The sequence below is a fragment of the Callospermophilus lateralis genome, chromosome 7, assembly GCF_048772815.1.
Source record: "Callospermophilus lateralis isolate mCalLat2 chromosome 7, mCalLat2.hap1, whole genome shotgun sequence".
Lineage (NCBI taxonomy): Eukaryota > Metazoa > Chordata > Mammalia > Rodentia > Sciuridae > Callospermophilus > Callospermophilus lateralis.
In genome coordinates, this window is record NC_135311.1 from 124,053,320 (window position 1) to 124,076,648 (window position 23,329).

Genomic DNA, 23,329 nt, shown 5'->3' on the forward strand with positions numbered 1-23,329 from the left:
ATCATCCTTATCGTTTGGGAATTTGCAATCCAGAAAGGAAGTGAGACATTTAAAGAAATGATTACAAAGAATAATTGGCAGGTGTTACAGGGAGAGTGTAACCATTGACCCCACCTACCAGAGGCAGCAGGGAAGGCATTCTGGAAGAAGTGATCGCTGATTTGAAAAAGCGGGAGGAATTAATAAGGTGAAACATGGGGAAATAGTCCCAGGCAAAGAGAACAGCAGAAGGAAGGCACAATAATTTTCACAATAATTTGATGGGACAGGTGCTATTATTAACCCCTTCCTCACAAGGAAACAGAGGCTTGGAGAGGTTTACTGACCCAGCAGATAGTGTGAGAACCAAGTTATAAGCCTGTCAAAGCGCCTTCTTTTAGCTGTTAAGCTAAATACTTCTTAGTTCGCCCTTTCTTTCTAAAGGTCATTAGAGTGGCATGAAATATAATTGAGACATCTGCAATGCAGGAAGTCAGAAGTGTGGCTTATGAACTGTGAAAGCATGTCTGTGTCATGGTTGGTGGTCAGTTTTGGAATGACAGCTATTTAATGACACAGCTCTTGTGCTAATATCTGAATGGATGTTCTGTTCCATTTAATGTGACCTAACAGCAATGTACTGAGTGCCTACTCTGTATCAGGCATGATGCCAGACACTGTCAGAATTACAGAAATGATGAGGCAAGTTCCTAAGTACTAGGCTACAGATCATGTTAATCACTAAACAGCAAAGCCATAATTCTGACAGTTAGGAACTATATGGTAACTTGTCATAATAGCTATATGTTTTGATTATTAACCACGTACCAAACACTGCATGAGGTACTGTAAAGAAAATTCAAATGGGGCCAGGCACAGCAGTGCACACCTGTAATCCCAGCATCTTGGGAGGCTGAGGCAAGAGGATCATGAGTTCAAAGCCAGCCTCAACAATTTAGAGAGGAACTTAGCAACTCAGCAAGACCCTGTCTCTAAATAAAATATTTTAATTTTTTTTGAGAGAATTTTAATATTTATTCTTTAGTATTTGGCGGACACAACATCTTTGTCTGTATGTGGTGCTGAGGATCGAACCTGGGCCGCACACATGTCAGACCAACGCGCTACCGCTTGAGCCACATCCCCAGCCCAATAAAATATTTTAAAAGGGCTGGGAATGTGGCTCAGTTCAGTCCTCAGTACCAAAAAAAAAAAAAAAAAATTCAAATGGGACTGGGGATGTATCTCAGTGGTAGAGCACTTCCCTAGCATGTGGGAGACCCTGAATTCAATCCCCAGAACCACAAAAAAAGAAAAAAATAAATAATTCAGAGGGCTTGGGTTTTAGCTCAGTGATAGAGCACTTGCCTAACATGTGGGAAACACTAACTTCAAACCTCAGCACCACATAAAAATAAATAAAATAAATGTATTGTGTCCCTCTATAACAAAATATTTTAAAAGAAAAGAAAAAATTAAAATTATCATGATCATACCTAAAATTAAACTAAAGGCACTTAGTGTGAGTTCTATATTAAGCAGTTTATATTTGAATGCTAACTTCATAATATTTGTGCGTGTGTGTGTGTGTGCGCGCGCGCGTGAGCGTGTATATGTGGTACTAGGATGTTGTTATTGGGGATTAAACCAGTAGCATGCTAGGCAAATGCTCTATAACTGAGCTATATGACCAGCCACTTTTTTTTTTTTTTGAGACATATTGTATATTACTTGCCTAAATTAGAGTACTGGTTAATCACTCTAATGTTTCTTTCATTCTGGAATCTTCTATTAGACACTTTTCATGAGTGTAATAGAGCAATTCTACTTCTTGGTCTTTATCTTACAGAAATACTAGCACAGATTTATAAGGATGGTTTACAAGGGCATCCATTATTGGTATTTCAGAAAAAAAATATGAAACAAAAATGTATGGAGGAATGATTAAATGGTACATTCATTCTATAGAATATCGTGTAACTTAAAATAGTAAAGTTGGCTGGGGTTGTGGCTCAGTGGTAGAGTGCTTGTCTAGCATACTTGAGGCACTTGGTTTGATTCTCAGCACCACATAAATGTAAAAGATATTGTGCCCACCTAAAACTAAAAAAATAAAATAAAATATTAAAAAAATAGTAAAGTAGATCTATTTGTACTGATGTAGAAGAATGCTATCAGATTGGATTATGTGGAAGAAGCATTTTTCAGAATGTTAAGTATGGCTTAGTTTGAATAATAATAATTATGTCTTCGGTGTTTATTACAAATCTAGTTCTAGGCACTCTTCAAATGCATTATGTGCATTACTATATTTCAGTAAACCTAACGTACCATTTATTGAATGTTTAAAATATATTTGAACTTTTGCTAAGTATTCTAATTTTGGAGATGTAAAAATATAGGAAAAAGGTATCTTTTTATATTAAATAAATGGGGGCTGCATTTAGCTAGTTTATGAAAGGCTCTGGGTTTGATCTTTGTACCACACACACCAAAAAAGTCAATTCTGCCAGTCGTAGTGACACACGCCTGTAATCCCAGTGGCTCTGGAGGCTAAGGCAGGAGGATCATGAGTTCAAAGCCAGCCTCAGCAACAGTGAGGTGCTAAGCAACTTAGTGAGACCCTGTCTCTAAATAAAATACAAAATAAAGCTGGGAATGTGGCTCAGTGGTTGAGTGCCTCTGAGTTCAATTCCCAGTACTAAAAAATAAAATAATAAAAAATTTAAAAAAGGGTTGGGATGTGGCTCAGTGATTAAGTGCCCCTGGGTTCAATTTCTGAAAAAATAGATAATTTAAAACATCAATGAAATATGTTTTTCTTAGTCTTCACAATATGTACTATTATTTTTCTAATTTTGCTGATGAGAAAAGTGAGGCATAGAGAAATCCAAGTAATTTGCCTGTCAGTCAGTTAGTAGTAAGAGGTAGAATATAGAAGATTCTATAAAAATACAGAGAATTCTGGATAAAGATTATGGCTATAGGGCCGGGGCTGTGAATCAGTGGTAATGTGCTTGCCTAGCACACGTGAAGCACTGGGTTCAATCTTCAGTACCACATAAAAAAATTATGGCTGTAATTTCCCATGCATTTAACTTTTTTTATATATATAATTCCTCCAGCAATTCCATTAAAACTTCAGTAAAGGTGCTTGCCTCATTGTGATCAGGAAGGACAGAGAGGGGAGAGGGCCAGGGGTAAGATACTGTCCCTAAGAACCTGCTCCCTTCATGTAGGTTCCACCTCCTATAATTTCTACCACCTCCCAAGAGAACATTCAAATTATGAATCCATGAATGCATTAATCAATTAATGAGGTTAGAACCCTCATGATTTAATCATTTTCCCAAAACCCCACCTCTGAACATTGCCGCATTAGGGACCAGTTCTTCAATTCATGAGCTTTTGGGGAATGTTCCAGATCTAAGCCATAATAAATGCTATTAGAAATGAAAAATACATGAAGGCAGAAGTTATGGCCCAATAGAAATATTAGAAGATATAAAAAAAGAAATATTAGAAGACAGAAATGAGAAAAACTCCTAGAAAATAGAAAGACATAGATATAGAAAATATGAGAGCTGGACACAATAGTTCCTTCCTATAATCCCAGGGATTTGAGAGGTTAAGGTAGGAGGATCGCAAGTTTGAGAATGGCAACTTATCTCTAAATAAATAAATAAGGCTGGTGATATAGCTCAGTGGTAGAGTATTTGCCTAGTATGTGTGAGGCCCTGGGGTCAATCCCCAGTACTGAGAGAAGGAAAACAAAGAGAGAGAGAGAAATGTTGTGAAATGTTGGACTGTTAGCATTAGTGATAAGATTCTGTGTATTCAAGGAGAAAATAAGTCAATCTCAGGGATCAGAGTGGGTTCAGACTTCTAGATAGCAACACTAGAAAAAGAGAAGGGAAGAATGCCTTCAAATTTCTAAAAGATGATGATTTTCAACCTATCACTCCATACCCTATTAAATTGTTAATGCCATCATCCAAAAATGTGGATAATCCTTAGAAATAAACCCACACATTAGAAAACCTGCATTTGCCTCCTCGTGAAAAAAGAGAATATTGCCCCCAAATTAGGAAAAGGCTTGTTCCCACCCCAACCCTGTCAGGTTCCCTGCAGACACTGACTGCCCTGGACCAAGAGAGTTGTCCCTGGGTCATCCACATCAAGAGCTGGTCCACTCCTCAGAGCTTAGAAGCCTGGGTGTCAAGGAGACTGAGCAGCTGCACCGAAGGTGTTAGTACCCCAAATGAGGGAAGGTACTGGAAAATATCCATGACTGGAGGAAATCATAGCATTTCTTTTAATAGCTGAGTATGGTGGTGCCTGCTGTAATTCCAGCAGCTCTGGAGGCTGAGGCAGGAAGATCTCAAGTCCAAAGCCAGCCTTAGCAATGCCGAGGTGCTTAGCAACTCAGTGAGACACTGTCTCTAAATAAACTACAAAATAAGGCTGGGAATGTGGCTTAGTGGTTAAGAACCCCTGGGTTCAATCCTGGGTACCAAAAGAGAAAAAGAAAACAATTAGAAATCTTAAAAGTTCAATGTTGAATTCTGAAAATTGTAGATTGTCAAAATTATGTCAAAATGCTTACAAAACTGGTACATTGCAAGCACCTAGAAAACAGTAGCCATTAAATTCCAACATAGATTCAGGGCATGTTGGTGCCTGCCTGTCATCCTAGTTACTGGGCAGGCTGAGGCAGGAGGATTGAAAGTTCCAGATTATCCTGAACAATTTAGGGAGATGACTGTCTCAAATAAAATAAAACAAAATACATAGAAATGGCTGGGGTAGAATACTTGCCTGGTATGTTCAAGACCCTGAGTTCAACCCCCAGTACCAGGGGTAAAAATATCATAATTGAATGAGTAAGTGATATACATATGCATTTTAAAAATGGAATCATATCAGTCATGTTTTATGTCTTGAGTTTTTCACTTTATATATTGTGAACATTTTTTCATGCATTAAATTTTCTACAGTTAACATTTTAAATAGTTGCATAATTTTTACTATATAAATTGTTTTCTATCATCACTTTAGGATATATTGGTTCTTTCTAGGTTTTACTTATTTATTTTATAATTATGAATAACATAACACAGGGAATCAGAATTATTAGTTTTGCTTTTTTTTTTCTTTTCTTCTTCCCCTTCCTCTTTCTCTTCTTCTGTGTGTGTGTGTATGTGTGTGTGTGTGTGTGTACATGCACGCACACATGCTGGGGATTGAACACAGGGTCTTGCATATGCTAAGCACTCGCTTAGCTACACCCTAGTCTCTCTTAATAGTTTTCCTGGAGTAAATTCCTAGAAGAGGAAGTGTTGGCTCAAATCTTACTTTACTTGTACAAGTTGGAAGACGTAACTGTCCTCTCAATCAACTCGTGCTTTCATTTGTCCTTGTCTTTTCTCCCTTGCCTTTGAAATTGTACTCATCTTTCAAAACCCAGTCCCAACACTGAAATCCTCCTAAGACCTGTCCTCACTTCTCTGATTGCCAGTTCCTAGAAAACAGAAAAGAGTGATCCAGTCTTGCTTCCAAGAAAAAGCAAGATCTAATTTCTGAATGTCTGAAAATAATTTTTAGTTCTGGTAAATGATGTTGCTGGAACAGTAGTTCCTAAATCAAGGATCTTAACATTTGTCTAGTGTGACAGTTTGGCACAATAGCATAAGACTGTAATCTCTGTCACTCAGGAGGCTAACACAGAAGGACAGCAAGTTTGAGGTCAGCTTGTCGATTTAGTGAGACCCTGTCTCAAAATAAAAGGAAATAGGCTGGGGATCTAGCTCAGCGGCAGAGTATTTGCCTAGCATGTGTGAAGTCCTGAGTTTAATCTCCAGTACTGAAAAAAAAAAAAGTTTAAATATGATCCGAATAGTACACAATGTATACATGGTACTCCATAAATATGTTTAATTTTTACGTATCAATTTAAAAATACACTTAAATTTAAATTTAGAATATGGTACTTTTTGCAAAGTTTTTAGCAGGTGCCCAAGATACAGTAAATGCTTAATAAATTTTAACAATGACTGTAAGGTAGGCCACCTAACTTATCAGGCACACCTGATAAGGCCTGAATTTCAGGAATGGGCCCAATTTAAGGTCAAGCTGAGGTCTAGAACCCTATTATGACTGATTCTTTTAAAACAGGGCAAAACTTATAAATACAAATGAGCATTGCTTACTTCAAAATTATGATAATCATTGGATGCAGTAGCATATGCCTGTAATCCTAGCAACTTGGAAGGCTGAGGTAAGAGGATGGAAAGTTCAAGGCCAGCCTGTGCAATTTAGCAAGACCCTGTCCCAAAAGAAAAAAGAAAGGACTAAGGATGTAGTTCAATGGTAAAGCACCCCTGGGCTTAAACCCCAGAGTAAAAAAAAAAAAAAAAAAGTGGTGGTGGTGGTGGTTCATCCTGGAGGTAGGGTTCTCATTCCAGGGACCTTCCCAATCTCCAAAACAGTTTTGGGATGCACAATTCATAAGCACCTATAAGGTGTATGACACATTCTTTTGAACATCCATGTTGACCGCGAATCTTTATCTTCTATATGGATGAATTCAATTTTTAAAATAATCACAAGTTAACAGGGCTGGGGATGTGACTCAGTGATAGAGTGCTTGCCTACCTTGTGTGAGACCCTGGTTTTGATCCCCAGCGATAAAAAATTAAATAATTAATTAATAGGTAAAAAGGGAACCTTAGGTAGAATTGATTATCTTATATGGTTCTTATGTAGATTTTATCCTTATTAAATAAATTAATTTTAAAGATAAAATCAATAAGCTCTATTGAGATTTTTAAAAGGAAATCATCACAGGGCATGGTGATGTATGTATAATTCTGGTGATTTGTGAGGCTGAAGCAGGAGGATCACAAATTTGAGCCAACATGAGCAACTTAGCAAGACCATCTTGAAATTAAAAATAAATAAATAAATAAAATAAAAGAGCTGGGGATATAGCTCAGTGGTAGAGCACCCTGAGTTCAATCTCCAGTACAAGAAAGAAAGAAAGAAGGAAATTACATTTCAGCCTGAGGTAGGGTAGAGAAATAAGGATAGGTAAAAAGGAGACAAATAGGGAAGGAAACAGGAATTGTAACTTTAAATCTAAAAACTCCAGGAGGGCTGGGATTGTGGCTCAGCAGTAGAGTGCTGGCCTAGCAAGTGTGAGGCCCTGGATTCAATCCTCAGCATCACATAAAAACAAACAAACAAATAAATAAAATATTGTGTCCAACTACAACTAAAAAATAAATATTAAAAAAAAAAAAAAAAACCTCCATGAAACTCCAGGCTTGTTTTCCTCCAGGCCTAAATACTGCAAATCCAGTTAAATAGTGCCTATGTTCTTGGTTAGTTTTCAGGATGTATTTTTAGACCAATTAAAAGAAGCCTAGAAAGAAAAACTGTTAAAGAACCAAGTACAGGTGTACTCCAAGTGCTATCTATTAACTAGAAATGTCATCCTGAGGATCTTGAAAAGAACCAGATCATCAGGACCTACTCTGTGTTCCACAATCAAAGGAACTGAGCTCATTAGTCTCATCCCTACCCCTAATTACAAGGTTTTCTTTAAAAGAAGGAACCTGAGGTCCTCAGAGCTGTCCTACTCTCCAGCATCCGAGTATCACACTCCTTTTGCCTTACTCTATTATTGGCTTTCCTGAATAAATCTCTACTTGTGTCTCTTTTTTTTTGTTGTTGTTGTTAAAGATTTATTTTTTTGCTGTATTGGACACAATACCTTCATTTTATTTATTTATTTTTATGTGGTGCTGAGGATTGAACCCAGGGCTGCATACATGTGAGGCAAGCACTCTACCGCTGAGCCACAACCCCAGCCCCTACTTGAGCCTCTTTTGACACATCCTGAAATTAATTTCTGTAATTAAGTCAAGAATCGGCTGCCTGGCCTAGCAGCACATACCTGTAATCCCAGCAACAGGTGAGGCTGAGGCAGTATTGGATCGCAAGTTCAAGGCCAACCTCAGCAATTTAGTGAGGCCCTAAGCAACTTGGCTAGATCCTGTCTCAAAATGAAAAGTAAAAAGGGCTGAGGATGTGGCTTAGTGGTAAAGCACCCCTTGGTTCAATCGCTGGTAACTAAATAAATAAATAAAACAAAGAACTTGCCAGGGCTGAGTTGAAGTCCCTTTCTCCCTTCTGGGGACCTCCTTTTACCTCATCCAGTGACAACTCTACCTCTACAACACAAAATGCTGTTATTATTTTGGTATGGTTTGCTTATCTTTCCTTAATGCATAATTTTAAAGATAGTTCTGGGCGTGGTGGCACACGCCTGTAATCACAGCAGTTTAGAAGGCTGAGGCAGGAGGATTGCAATTTCAAGACCAGCCTCAGTAATTTAGTGAGGCCCTAAGCAATTTACAGAGATACTGTCTTAAAACAAACAAAACAAAAGGTCAGGGAACATAGCTCAGTGGTAAAGACCCTCTGGGTTCAATCTCCAGTTTAAAAAAAAAAAAAAAAAAAAGTGGTAATAATGTACATATAATTTGTAACATGCTAAACTAATTTAATATTATATCTTAAACATTTTTCATATTGTTTAAGATATAATATTAAATTAGTTTAGCATAATAGTAACTTTATTGGCTGCACAATAGTTCATCAAATGAATTTGCCATCATTTACTGAACTGTGATTCTTTTGTTGAACACTTGGGTTTTTCAGTATTTTTTATTTTTATTTTTATTTTTTTAAAGAGAAAGAGAGAGAGAGAGAGAGAGAGAGAGAGAGAGAGAGAGAGAGAGAGAGAGAGAGAGAGAGAGAAGTTTTTAATATTTATTTTTCAGTTTTCCTCGGACACAACATCTTTGTTTGTATGTGGTGCTGAGGATCAAACCCGGGCAGCGCGCATGCCAGGCGAGCGCACTACCGCTTGAGCCACATCCCCAGTCCAGTATTTTTTATTTTTATGAAAATTTTATTTCCCCATACCTTAGCTTATTTCCTTAACCTGAATTACCGGAAATAGAACAGCCAGGTCAAAGGGCATGAGCATTTGTTTATTTATTTATTTTCCTTTTAATTGACAGTTATTTGTTGTTTTTATTTCCAGCACTAGGGATTGAACCCAGGGGCACTAACTGTACCACAGAATTACATCCTGAGCACCTCCCCTCACCCTTTTTATTTTGAGACGGCCTTCAAGCTGGCCTGAAACTTGTGTTCCTCTTGCCTCATCCTCTGGTAGCTGAGGCTACAGGCATGTACCATAGCGCCCGGTTGGTGGTTCTTTTTTTTGTGTGTGTGTGTGTGTTTGGTGCTGGAGATTGAACCCAAGGCCTTGTGCATGCAAGCACCCTACCAACTGAGCTGTATCCCCAGCCCCCGGTTGGTGGTTCTTGATATTTACTTCCAAATTGCTTTCTGGTGGGTTTTCTCAAATTTACAATGCCACTAGAAACACGAGGATGCTCATATTACTACACTTTAAAAAGTTCTGGGTATCATCATTTTAATAAATTAAGAGCTAGCCCGGCAGAGTGACTCAAGTCTGTAATCCCAGCAACTAGGAAAACTAAGGCAGGAGGATCGCAACTTTGAGGCCAGCTTTGAGTCCAGCCTCAGCAATTTAACAAGGCTCTGAGCATCTTGGTGAGACCATGTCTCAAAAAATTAAAAGGGCTGGGGATATGGCTCAGTGGTAAAGTACCCCTGGGCTCAATCCCTAGTACCAAAATAATAATAAAATAAATTAAATGTTAGAAAATGGGCTGGGTTGTGGCTCAGTGGCAGAGCACTTGCAGAGTATATGTGAGGCACTGAGTTCGATCTTCAGCACCACATAAAAATACATAAATAAAATAAACGTATTTTGTCTATCTACAGTGAAAAATATTTTTTTAGAAAGAGCTAGGGCTGGGATTGTGGCTCAGGGATAGAGTGCTCGCCTAGTATGTGTGAGGCACTGGGTTCGATCCTCAGCACCACATAAAAATAAAATAAAGGTACTGTGTCCATCTACAACTAAAAAAAATATTTTAAAAAAGAACTAGAAATATATTTCATATAAACTAATTTTGAAATCATTGAACTTGATTTCTCCCCTCCCCACTCCAAGAAATTATTTGAACAATAGCAAAGTTTTATAAATAAAAACTTTGTTTTCTCAAAAAAAAAAAAAAAACTTTGAAGGGAACTACTTATTTAGATGTTTATTTTCTGGTATGTTTGTTTTTTAAATTTAGTCTCAGTTCACATTCACACCACCAAGGAAAAACACAAACAATTACAGTCAGGTTGACAAAAAGCCAGTGTGGTGACTCACATCCTGTTCAGAGTTGATTTTACATTGTTGGTCACCATCATTATTAAGAACCTGACACTGCCTAAGGGCATCCTGGGGCTAGGGTGCTCTCTCATTTGAGAGCTCAACTTTCAAAGTGTAGGAGAACCTGACTCCCTCTTCACACTTGTACTCAGGCCATCTGACTAAACAGCTGGCACAGAGTGGAAAATTCTAGACAGACATCCTTAGTTCCCTATTAAAGCAATATTCTTTTTTTTTCTTTTATTTTTCTGTTTTTTGTTTGTTTGTTTGTTTGTTTATAGCAGGGATTAAACCCAGGGGTGTGGGGCACTATTTACCACTGAGCCACATCCCCAAGTTCCCTTTTTTTTTTTTTTTTTAATATTTTTAGTTGTACATGACACAATACCTTTGTTTTATTTATTTGCTTTTATGTGGTGCTGAGGATTGAACCCAGGGCTTCGCATGTGCTAGGCGAGTACTCTACCACTGAGCTGCAACCCCAGTCCCCCGCCAAACCCTTTTAATTTTTTATTTTGAGACAGGATTTCACTAAATTGCTTAGTCTGGCTAAATGGCTGAGGCTGGCCTCGAACTTTGTGATAATCCTCCTGCCTCAACCTGTCAAGTTGCTAGGATTACAGGCATGAGACAACATGCCTGGCAAATTGCTATTGTTTTTTAAGTTACAAAAGAAATGTACTTTCTTTATACAAAAAGATGCAAAAACATTAGCATATTTCCAACATCATGCAACAACTAGGAACATTTGTAAGTATTTACTTTCATACCATTTTCTCTGTAATTTTTTTGTTGTTTTTGTACTGGAGATTGAACCCAGGGGCTCTTAACCACTGAGCTACATCCCCAGCCCTTTTTACCTTTTGAGACAGGGTCTCAATAAATTGCTGAGGCTGGCCTTGAACTTGCTATTCTCCTGCCTCAGTCTTCCTAGCTGCTGGGATTACAGTTGTGCCACCACACCTGGCTTCTCTGTTGTTGTTGTTGTTATTATTATTATTATTATTTTGGTACCAGGGATTGAACCAATGGCACTTAATCACTGAACCACATCCCCAGCCCTTTTTAATTATTTATTTTTGAGACAGGGTTTTGCTGTATTCCTTAGAAGCTTGCAAAATTGCTGAAGCTGGCTTTGAACTTATCATCTTCCTGCCTCAAACCTCCGAAACCAATGTGCCTGGCTTCTGTATATATTATTGTTTAAATTAGCAGCCAGGCATGATGTGATGGCCCATGTCTATAATTGCAGTGACCAGGAGGCTGAGGCAGGAAAAATCACAGGTTTGAAGCCAGTCTTAGCAATTCAGTGAGGCCCTGAGCAGTGTAGTGATACCCTGCTCAAAATAAAAAATGAAAATGACAAAGTGTGTGGCTCAGTAAAGGGGCCCTGGGTTCAATCCCCTGTTCTCAGCAAAAACAAACAAACAACTAGGGGCTGGGGATGTGGCTTTGTGTTAGAATACTTGTCTGGCATGTGCAAGGCCCTGGGTTTGATTTCTAACACCACAAAAACATAAAAAATAAAAATAAATAGAAAATAGCATTCCATACACATTGTTTCTATTATTTTTTTCCTTAAAATTCCTGGATGAGTACAGCTTCTCCTCCTCCTCCTCCTCCTCCTCCTCCTCCTCCTCCTTCTGGTTTTTTTTTTTTTTTTTTTTTTGTGTGTGTGTGTGTGTGTGTGTGTGTGTGTAATTCCTGGGAATTGAATCCCAGGGTTCAACCCCACCTTCTGGCTACAATTTCTGCTTATAAATGTTCATGATGGGCCAGGTACTATCCCAATTTTTTTTAACACATAATAACTCATTAATCCTCCTAATAACCCTTTAAGAAAGGCAATATTAGTATTACCACTTAATGGTAAGGAGATGAAGGTCACATAGTTAATATATTAACTACTGGAATATTTCCATGTCATTAAATTTGCAAATTTTTTTTAAATGGCGAAATGATATCTTATAGAATGGATGAAGTAATATTTAAGTATTCCATCCTCTTTTATTTGACATCTGGATTATTTCCATTTCTTGCTATCAGACACACCACTAAGATAAATAACCTTATGATACACATTTGTGATCATCCTTAATTATTTCCTTAGGGTAAACACACACCCTCAATAATAGTTGCACTGACCTTTATTTTCTCCAAAAAGGTAAGCCTTGCTCAATGTTCTCCATGACCCTGAATGTTGTATATTTTAACATTCTTTCCTAGAACAACTTTTTTTTTAGAGAGAATTTTTTTTTTAATATTTATTTTTTAGTTATTGGCGGACACAACATCTTTGTTTTATATGTGGTGCTGAGGATCGAACCCAGGCCGCACGCATGGCAGGCAAGCGCGTTACCGCTTGAGCCACATCCCCAGCCCCAAGAACAACTTTTTAAAATTCATTTTTTTCAGTTCTGAAAAATACATTCAAGCACTAAAGCATTAGTGATTTCTTTAAAGTTAAAAAGCCAGGGTCTGAAAACTCCCATTTTTCATAATTTTTCCTGATTTTCACGGATGCTGAGTGTCATGGCTTAGAAACCAACTCATTGAAGAAGAATGTGGAGTGTTAACCTGGGACAGACCAGTTCACACAAGTGAGATTCTTTTGGCCTACAAGTCAGCATTCATTGATTCACTCACTCATTCATTCAAAAAATATTTGAAATTCTATTAGATGAGTCATGTTAAGTTGGGTAGGGGATTGGGGTTCACAGAAATAAAGTATTTAGAATAAAACATTTAGTAAGTGTTAAAATATTTAGTACACTAAATAAATATTTACAACCTGGCACTGTGCTCTTAAATGAGTGGGTTATCTCATTTAATCCCTACAGCAATCTCTAGGAATGGAGTTCTTTGATTACACTCATTCTGCAGGAATAGAAAACTAAGGCCTAAACAGGGTTTTGTTTTGGTGCTAGGAATCAGATCCAGGGCAATGGCTGGTCATGGTGACATATGCCTGTAATTCATGTGACCTGGGAGGCTAAGGTATAAGAATCTCAAGTTCCACCCTAAGCAATTTAGCAAGACCTTGTCTTAAAATAAAAAGACTGGGGCTGAGGTTGTGGCATAGTGATAGAACTCTTACCTAGCATGTGTGAGGCACTGGGTTCAATTCTCAGCACCACATAAAAGTAAATAAATAAAGGTCCATTGACAACTTAAAAAAATATATTAAAAAAAGATGGGGATGTGGTACTGTGGTAAAGTGTCCCTGGGTGAAATCACCAGTATCACCCCCACCCCCGCCCTGCTGCCAAATCAAATCCATGGCATTAAACAATGCTAAACCTACATTCTACTACTTAGTTACAGTCTTAGCCCCTGCAGTGGGGTTTGAATTTGAACCCCAAATTCCATCTGGGGCTGAGGGTTGAGCTCTTGCCTGTCATGCTTGAGGCCCTGTTTTCTATGCTTAGCACCAAACACACAAAAAACCTAAAGTCTGTGCTCATAATCATAATTCTGTACTATAAAATGTAGTTTCTGGGGCTGCAGTTGTGGCTCAGTGGTAGAGTATTTGCCAAGCATGTGCAAGGAGCTAGGTTTGATCCTCAGCACCACATAAAAATAAAAAGGTATTATGTTCATATACAACTAAATAAATTTTTTTTAAAAACATAGTTCCTGTGGCTCAGTGGTAGAGCACTCACCTCGAACATGTGAGACCCTGGGTTTGATCCTCAACAACACATAAAAATAAATAAGTGAAATAAAGGTATTGTGTCTAACTACAACTAGAAAATAAATATTTAAAAAAAAACATAGTTCCTCTCCTTAGGAAGCATACATTCTTGTTAATAATACTAGAATTGAAAACAATTAACAGGTACAAAGACTTATGTGGCACATTTGTAATTCCATCAACTTGGGAGCTGAGGCAGAAGAATCTCAAGTTTGAGGTCAGCCTCAGTAACTTATAAAAAGAGCTGGGGAATATAGCTCAATGGTAAAGCGCCCTGAGTTCAATCTCCAGTACCAAACCAAACCATACCAAACAAAAACAAAAACAAAAAAAAACAGCAACAAAACACACTTTAAGGCTGGGATTATGGCTTAGCAGTAGAGCACTCACCTAGCAAATGAGATGCCAATGTGGGTTCAATCCTCAGCACCACATATAAATGAATAAAGGTATTGTGTCCACGTACAACTAAAAAAAAAATATTAAAAAAAAAACACATTTTATAGGGCCAAGACTCTGCTGGGTTTTATGCATATTGATAATTTGTCTGGCAGACCTATGGAAACAGGTGCTACAGATCCTTTTGCAGATGAGAAAATAGACTTTGGCAAATAATTTAAATTTGCCCAAGATACCAAAATGATTAAATGGTAGAGCCAGAAGTCGAAACAGATACACACAGAATTACCATGCAAGGAACGTGATGAAATGTGAAGTGAGTAATTCTATGTAGCTGCTGTCAAAAGTCAGAGGTGAGAAGGAAAGACTTCATGGTCTTCTTGTGGTCAGGAATGATCACAGAAGGACAGTAATAGAAATCCTGGCAACTTGTAGGGCCCTGTGTTGAAAATATTCACACAGTTTAGTTTGTTGTATGCTTTTGTAATGAAAGTATTTTTATTCCCAATTTGACAGATGAGGAAATGGATTTTCTGCATTATGTCCCAGGTGATCTAGCTAGTAAAAGACATGGCTAAAATTGAAAGCTACCTTTGTCTCTCACATGGGAGCTCTTGTGTTACAAGCTTTCCATGGTTCCATCTTGCTTTTAGGTTGTGCAGGAGCCACACCGATAGAGATGAGTGGAAAAGGCAAACGTGAAAGGACACTAAGGAAGATGATCCGGGCTGGGCTGGGGCTCAGTGGTAGAGCACTAGCCTAGCATGTGTGGGGCACTGGGTTTCAACCTCAGTACCACATGGAAGGAAGGGAGGGAGGGAGGGAGGGAAAGAGAAAGAAAGAAGAAAGGAAGTTATTGTGTCCACCTACAACTAAAGTTAAAAAAAAAATAAAGATAATACATAAACAAGAGCATCAGACTGAAAGGAAGGAATGAAGGAAGAAGAAAGAAAGGTATTGTGTCCATCTACAACTAAAATTTAAAAAACAAAAAAACAAAGATAATACATAAACAAGAACATCAACTGTATCCATAGAAAAAGAAAGTTGACATGCTTGACCAGTGCTAAAGGTCTTCACTTTGGGAAGAAGCCCTTTATTCACACAGCTTTCATGAATACATAAATTCTATAAATGCCGGTTTCTGCTATTATCATGGAAATTTCTAGAGTCTAGAAATGGGCATGGTTGTAAGGGCCTGTAATCCCAGCAGCTCTGAGTCTGAGACAGGAGAATGTCAAATTCAAGGCCAGCCTCAGCAATTTAGTAATGCTCTAGGAAACTTAGTGAGCCCTAGCCTCAAAATAAAAAAAAATTAAAAAGGGCTGGGAATTTAGCTTAGTGGTAAAGTGCCCCTGGGTTAAATACTCAGTATCCTAAAAAAAAAAGAAGAAGAAAAATTCAAAGATTCAAATCATGGCTGAATCCTTTCATATCTTGTGAATTAACACCCATAAAAGGGGACTGGTTAAAAAACATAAGGACTATATCTTAGCTGTTGCTGTAGCCTGACATCCTGCCCTGAGCTTGGCTTGCAGTTTCGGCAGAGAAGTTTGTACAGATACGAAGAAGTCATCGTCTATAGAACTTGGAATGTCAATTAAGGAATTTAACAATGAAAATATCCTAAATAAGATAATAGGTAACAAATTCAACAGGGTATTTAAATGATACATCATGACACATAGGAGTTATGGCAAGAGAACACAATGGCTCAATAGCAGAAAATCTGTCAATATCGTTGACCACATTAATGAGTTAAAGGATTGAAAAAAAATCATAATTTTTCCTTCATACTTAGTAGAAAAAAATTGATGCAATAGCATTAAGATCAAGACTAAGGGGCTGGGGCTGTAGCTCAGCGGCTAGAGCACTTGCCTAGCATGCGTCAGGCACTGGGTTCGATCCTCAGCACCACATAAAAATAAACAAATAGGGGCTGGGGATGTGGCTCAAGCGGTAGCGCGCTTGCCTGGCATGCGTGCAGCCTGGTTCGATCCTCAGCACCACATACAAACAAAGATGTTGTGTCCGCCAAAAACTAAAAAATAAATATTAAAAAAAAATAAAATAAATAAACAAATAAAATAAAGACATTCTGTGCTAAGAGCCACAGCCAAGTAATATGATGCATGGCATTTTTGGTTGAAAGGTGACGCCAGCAAGCCATTGAGATGATATGATTATGTTAAGATTTGCATTCATATGGATATTGGACTCCTGCTGTCCACCTCGGCCTGCTATAGGACTCCTAGAGAGTTCCCATTGGTTGGGGAAGTGCAGTAGGAGGGAATTCCGGAGGAAGAACCTCTTCTTGGGATCCAGGAGGACGGCAGTGTGGGTCGATTGGAAATCTTCCCGGGCCTTGGCAGCAGTTTCAAAAAAAATAAAGTCTGTTCCTGCTTGAGTGGCTCGTGATTTTGTGCCCAGCCAGACTGCGGCAATTCTGTTCATCTACAACTACAAAATTAAAAAAAAAAAAAGATCAAGACTAAGTCATGGAAGCTAGTTATTAACATAAGTATTTCCTAGAGCATGGGAGAGTTAGGCCATCTTTTTCAGACAAGAAAAACTGAAAGAAGTATATAAGAATAGAAAAGTAAGAGATGTAACAGTCATTGTTTGTCAATGATATGACAATCTGTAGGGAAAACAAAACAAAACAAAAGAATCAACAGGCAAGCTATTGAAACAGCATTTTTTTTTTGGGGGGGGGGGATGCTGGTGCTTGGGATCACACCTATGGCCTCAAGCACGCTAGTGAGCACTCTACCACTAGCTATATATTCCGACCCACTAGGATAAAAAATGTAATAAAGGGCTGGAATCAGTAGTAGAGTGCTTGCCTAGCATGTGCAATGCCATGGATTTGATCTTCAGCATCCCTTCCCCCCTCAAAAACAAAGTACTAAAAAATACAATACTGTCTACAGTAACAACTAAACTGTAGGGTATTGCCAGGATAAACGAATCTTTTCCATAAAGGGACAGACAGTAAATAATTTGCATTTTGTCAGTCTTATGGTCTCTATTGAAGCTACTCAAATCTGGCATTATAGTACAAAGCAGCCATAGACAATTGTTAAAAGAATAAATGTGGAGGGGTTGGAGGGGAAGGGACCTGGTATGGGGTAATTAATGATGGTGGAATGTGATGATCATTACTATCCAAAGGACACGTATGAAGACACGAATTGGTGTGAATATACTATGTATACAACCAGAGATATGAAAAATTGGGCTCTATATATGTGATAAAAATTGTAATACATTCTTGTGTCATATGTAAATAAAAATTTACATAAAAAAGAATGAATGTGGATGTGTTCCAATAAAACTTTATTTACAAAAACAGGTGGCAGGCTGATATGCATGAGTTTGTTGACTATAGAAATTAGCATAAAAGCAATGCTTAAGAAGTTTGTCAAGAAAAAAAAAATTAAACTCCATTCAGGACATAAGAAGTCCTGAATAAATGTCATACTTGGGATGATCTCAGCAGTGTGAAGATTTTAATTCATGTTTACCAAATATTCAGAGTACCTACCATAGTCCAGATGTTGTGGGTGCTAGGGATGTGTGCATAAAAGCACACCTTCTCTCTTGGCAGTTTCTTCAATGCTGCCTAGAAGAGAACAAAACAAACCACCTGTCCCATTAATCTCACATTCTAGTAGAAAAACAGTGAAATAATAGAAAGAAACGCTATACTTAAAAAAAAAAAAAGTCAAATAAGATAAAGAGATAGATAGTCGAGAGTGACAAGGAGTGATGGTGCTATTTAATTTAATATAGTCAGGGAAGGCTTCTCTGACATTTTAGCAGAGACTTGAAAGAGGTAAAGTCAGCCAGCCACACTGAATTCAGAGGGAATGTCCCACATAAGGTTGCCAGTTACCTCCCAAATTAGTCTGGACATATTCAATAATATCAGTAAAACCTCCTCTAAACTGAATATGAAAGAATAAGATCTACAAAAGCAACATCTATTATGAAGGGGAAAAATAAAGTAGAGATACCTGCTCTACTGGTAGAACTAGCTCTACCACAAAGCCACAGTAATAAAAACATCATTCAACTGGCACTTAACAAAGAAAAATACCAATGGAATAGCAAGGAGACTTAGAAATAAAGTATATATACATGGAAACTTAATGTGTGTTAAAGGTGACATAATAAGCACTTGGAAGATTGTTTTTTATATGGTGGGAGAAAAACGAATTCACTGTAGGGAGAAGAAAGCTGTATTTTTATTTGAAACCATATAGAAAATGGAATCCAAATGGATCAAAGACCTAAATGTGAAAGATAAAACTCAAGCTAATGTAAAAAAATGTAGGAAAATCATGTTACCTAGGGGTACAGAAAGAATAGGGCTGGAGATATAGTTCATTGGTAGAGCATTTGCCCAGCATGTGCAAGGCCCTGGGTTGAATTTCCAGTAAAACACACACACGCGCGCGCGCGCTCACACACACACACACACACACACACACACACACACAGACTTCATAAACAAGATTTTAAACCATTAGGACATCTGCTGGAATGTGGCTCAGTGGTTGAACAAGGTCCTGAGTTTGGTCTCTAGGACAAAAAATCGAACAAACACAAACAGAAACTCTCGAAATTCAGGATATCTACTTAACTAATGACAGCAAAGACAAAGTTAACATGAAGAGAGAGGATATTCACAAAGTTAAGAACAAAGAAATAATGTCTAGAATACACAAAAAATACAACAGGAAATCAAATAGAAAAAGGGTTAAGGATGTAAGTAGATATTGGGAGAAGGCACTGCAGAATTTAAAACAAACACAGGATTAATGTTTAGAATATATAAAGAATTTCTGCAAACCAACAAGACAAGAAATCAAATGGGAAAAAAATGAGAAAAGAATATAGATAATCTTAGTTTCACATATTAAAAATATCTATACATAAATGAGCCGGGCACAGTGGCTCACCCCTGTAGTCCCAGAGACTTGGTGGGCTGAGGTAAGAGGATGGAAAAATAGAGGCCAGGGGCTGGGTTGTAGCTCAGTGGTAGAGTGCTTCCTAGCATTTTGTGAGGCTCTGGCTTCAATTCTCAGCATCGTGTATAAATAAATAAAATAAAGGCCTACTGATAACTAAAAAATAAAAAAGATAGAGGCCAATCTCTGCAACTAAGGGATACCCTAAGCAACTTAGTGAGACCCTGTCTCAAAATAAAAAGGACTGGAGATTTAGCTCAGAGGTAAATCATCATCCCTGGGTTCAATCTCCAGTATCATACACACAAAAAAACTCCTGTTTAATTTATTATAATCAGAGAAATGCATATCAAAATAACCAAAAGATGGGCTGGGGATGTGGCTCAAGCGGTAGCGCGCTCGCCTGGCATGCATGTGGCCCGGGTTTGATCCTCAGCACCACATACAAACAAAGATGTTGTGTCTGCAGAAAACTAAAAAATAAATATTAAAATTCTCTCTCTCTCTCTCTCTCTCTCTCTCTCTCTTAAAAAAAACAAAAACAAAAACAAAAACCCAAAGGATGCCATTTGGGCTGGGGTTGTGGCTCAGTGGCAGAGCACTTGCCTTGCACATATGAGGCATTGGGATCAATCCTCAGCACCACATAAAAATAAATAAATAAAGATATTGTGTCTATGTATAACTAAAAAAAAAATTTTTTTAAATATGCCATTTTATATCCATCAAACTAGCAAAGACTAGAATTAACAACCCAAAGGACTGGTAAGGATGTCGATATTTATTTTTATGTAATGGCACAAGGAACACAAATGATACAAGCCATTTGTTTGTTGGTTGGTTGGTTGGTGGTACAGGGGATTAAACCCAGGGGTGCTTAAGCACTGAACCACATCCCCAGCCCTTTTTATATTTTGTTTTGAGACAGGGTCTCCCTAAGTTGCTTGGGGCCTCGCTAAATTACTAAGGCTGGCTTTGAACTCATAATGCTCCTGCCTTGGCCTCTGAGCTGCTGGGATTACAAGTATGCACCACCATGCTGGGCATGGTGCAGCAATTCTGAAAAGCAATCTGAGCCAGGTGTGGTGGTGCACTTCTGTAATACCAGTGACTGGGGTGGTTGAGACAGGAGGATCACAAATACAAAGCCAGCCTGGGAATTAGGGAGACTGTCTCAACATTAAAAAAAAAAAAAAAGGCTGGGGATATAGTGCAGTGATAAAATGCCGCTGGGTTCAACACCTGGTACCACAAACAACAACAACAACAACAACAAAAGCAGTCTGGCAATAATTGGTAGGCCCAAACATGCCCATAGCTATATAATTTAAAGAAATTTTCACAGTAATCTTATTTTAGCATTTTTTATGATAGTGGAAAGTAGAAGGAAATCTATCATCAAGGGTCTGAATGAATAAAACATTGGATATGTGCCTGGATTTTGGAGGTGGAGTGCATGAGTTGAAATTCCATCTCCACCACTTACTAGTTTGACTCTAGACAACAGAAGTAGAATTTAGAAACCTCTCCATGCCTCACACTCATCTATAAAATGAGAATAAAATCTATCTCACAGGGTTGTAATAAAAAGTATGTGAGTGAAAACATTTAAAGCACCTGTTACAGAGTTATGTGGTATTTAAGTACTAATATTACTACCATTAATATGAAAGTATAAGACTGGAGTTGTGGCTCAGTGGTAGAGAACTTGCCTAGCATGCACAAGGTACTGGGTTCTCCTTCTCCTTCTCCTTCTCCTCCTCCTCCTCCTCCTCCTCCTCCTCCTCCTCCTTCTTCTCCTCCTTCTCCTTCTCCTTCTTCTCCTTCTCTTCTCCTTCTCCTCCTCCTCCTCCTCCTCCTCCTCCTCCTCCTCCTCCTCCTCCTCCTTCTCCTTCTTCTTCTTCTTCTTCTCTTTTTTTTTTGTACAAGGGATTGAACCCAGGGGCACTTAGCCACTGAGTCACATCCCCAGCCCTTTTCTATATTTTAAGACAGGGTCTCACTGAGTTCTTAGGTCCTCGCTAAATTGCTGAGGCTAGTTTTGAACTGGTAATCCTCCTGTCTCAGCCTTCAGAGCCACTGGGATTACAGGCATTGTGCCACCATGCCCAGCCCAGCCCTTCTTTTTCATTTTGATTTGAGACAGGGGCTTATGAAGTTGCCTAGGCTGATCTTGAAATTGTGATTCTCCTGCCTCAGCCTCCTAAGAACCTGGTCTTAAAGGTATGTACCACACTGCCAGAACAATGTTAATATTTTTTAAATAAAGTTTTTAGTTGTAGATTGGACACAATACCTTTATTTTGGTTATTTTTATGTAGTGTCAGAATGGAACCTAGTGCCTCACACATGCTCAGCAAGTGCTCTACCACTGAGCCACAACCCCGGCCCACAATGTTATTTTTTGAGGGGTGGGGGGGTACCGGAGATTGAACTCAGGGGCACTCAACCACTGAGCCACATCCCCAACCCTATTTTGTATTTTATTTAGGGACAGGGTCTCACTGAGTTGTTTACCCTCGCAGTTACTGAGGCTGACTTTGAACTCGCGATCCTCCTGACTCAGCCTCCCGAGTGCTGGGATTACAGGCATGCGCCACCATGCCCGGCTCAAAACATTAATTTTTTTTTAACAGTTTGCAAAAACACACTTTATTCCTGTCAAAGCAGTTTTACAAACATTGCATCATTTGCCGTGCAGGCAGGAAAAATATTAATTTTTAAAAGCAAAAAATGATAGACTGGGGATGTGGCTCAGAGGCAGAGTGATTACAAGCTGTGAGACACTGGGTTTGCCTGCCAGCAGTGTGCAAAAATAAATAATAGGAACATAAATGATGGCGCAGTATCATTTATGTGAATTTTACATACCCACTTAACTACTTATGATAGTGGAAAGTAGAAGGAAATCAGACAGGCATCACAAACATATCAAAGATCTCTATCTGAGTGTGTGCCTAGAGGTTGGAGGGAGTAAGAGTAGAGGTTAGAATGGGAGTGGTTGAGCTGGAGTTGTGGCTCAGTGGTAAAGCGCTTGCCTAGCATGTGTAAGGCACTGAGTTCGATTCTCAACACCATATATAAATAAAATAAAGACAACTAAAAAAAAAAAAATTAAAAAAAAAAAGAATGTGGGGGTGGTGGGGTCTGTGATACACACCGGTAATCCCAGTGGCTTAGGAGGTTGAGGCAGGAGGATTGCGAGTTCAAAGCCAGTCTCAGCAACTTAGTGAAACCCTGTCTCAAAATAAAAAGTAAAAATGGGCTGGGGAGGGCTGGGGATGTGGCTTAAGCGGTAAGGCGCTTGCCCCGCATGCGCGGGGCACTGGGTTCGATCCTCAGCACCACATAAAAATAAAATAAAGATGTGTCCGCCAAAAAACTAAAAAATAAATATTAAAAAAAATGGGCTGGGGATATGGCTCAGTGGTTAAGTGCCTCTGGGTTCAATCCTTGGTATAAAACAAAATAAAAATAAATGGGGGGAATAAAGGTGGAGACTACAAAAGAAAGGGTCTTACCTGAATCATTATGCTAATATGCTATTAACAGCAATATGTCATAACAGAGAGTGGCATGCGTGCGGCCCGGGTTCGATTCTCAGCACCACATACAAACAAAGATGTTGTGTCTGCCAATAACTAAAAAATAAATATTAAAAAATTCTCTCTCTCTCTCTCTCTCTCCTCTCTCACTCTCTCTTTAAAAAAAAATAAAAAAATAAAATAAAAAATGAAAAGGGCTGGAGATGTGCCTCAGAGGTTAAGCACCCCAGAGTCAATCCCTCGTGTCCTCCACAAAAAATAGTACATACCTTTTGACTCAGCAGTTCCCTAAATTTATCCTGAATAATCATAGCTATCAATAAAGACTTAATCAAAAGCACTAGCATTATAGCATTGTGCATAAAAGCAAAACATTGGAATAAAACTAAAAATCCAAAAGTAGAGCAAT

The 23,329-nt window shown here is 38.4% G+C and overlaps 1 long non-coding RNA gene across 2 annotated transcripts in view; it reads left to right on the forward strand.

Moving 5' to 3' along the window:
* The window catches only part of LOC143403168 (uncharacterized), a 39,707-nt gene that overhangs the window by 13,248 nt on the left and 3,130 nt on the right, over positions 1-23,329 (forward strand). The window contains exon 5 of one of the 2 annotated variants that reach the window (XR_013091845.2): positions 15,053-17,635. The exons of the other annotated variant lie outside the window; for it this stretch is intronic. This is a non-coding gene — a long non-coding RNA (uncharacterized LOC143403168). Of the gene's footprint in view, positions 1-15,052; positions 17,636-23,329 lie in introns of those variants that run through there. 2 annotated transcript variants of the gene reach the window in all.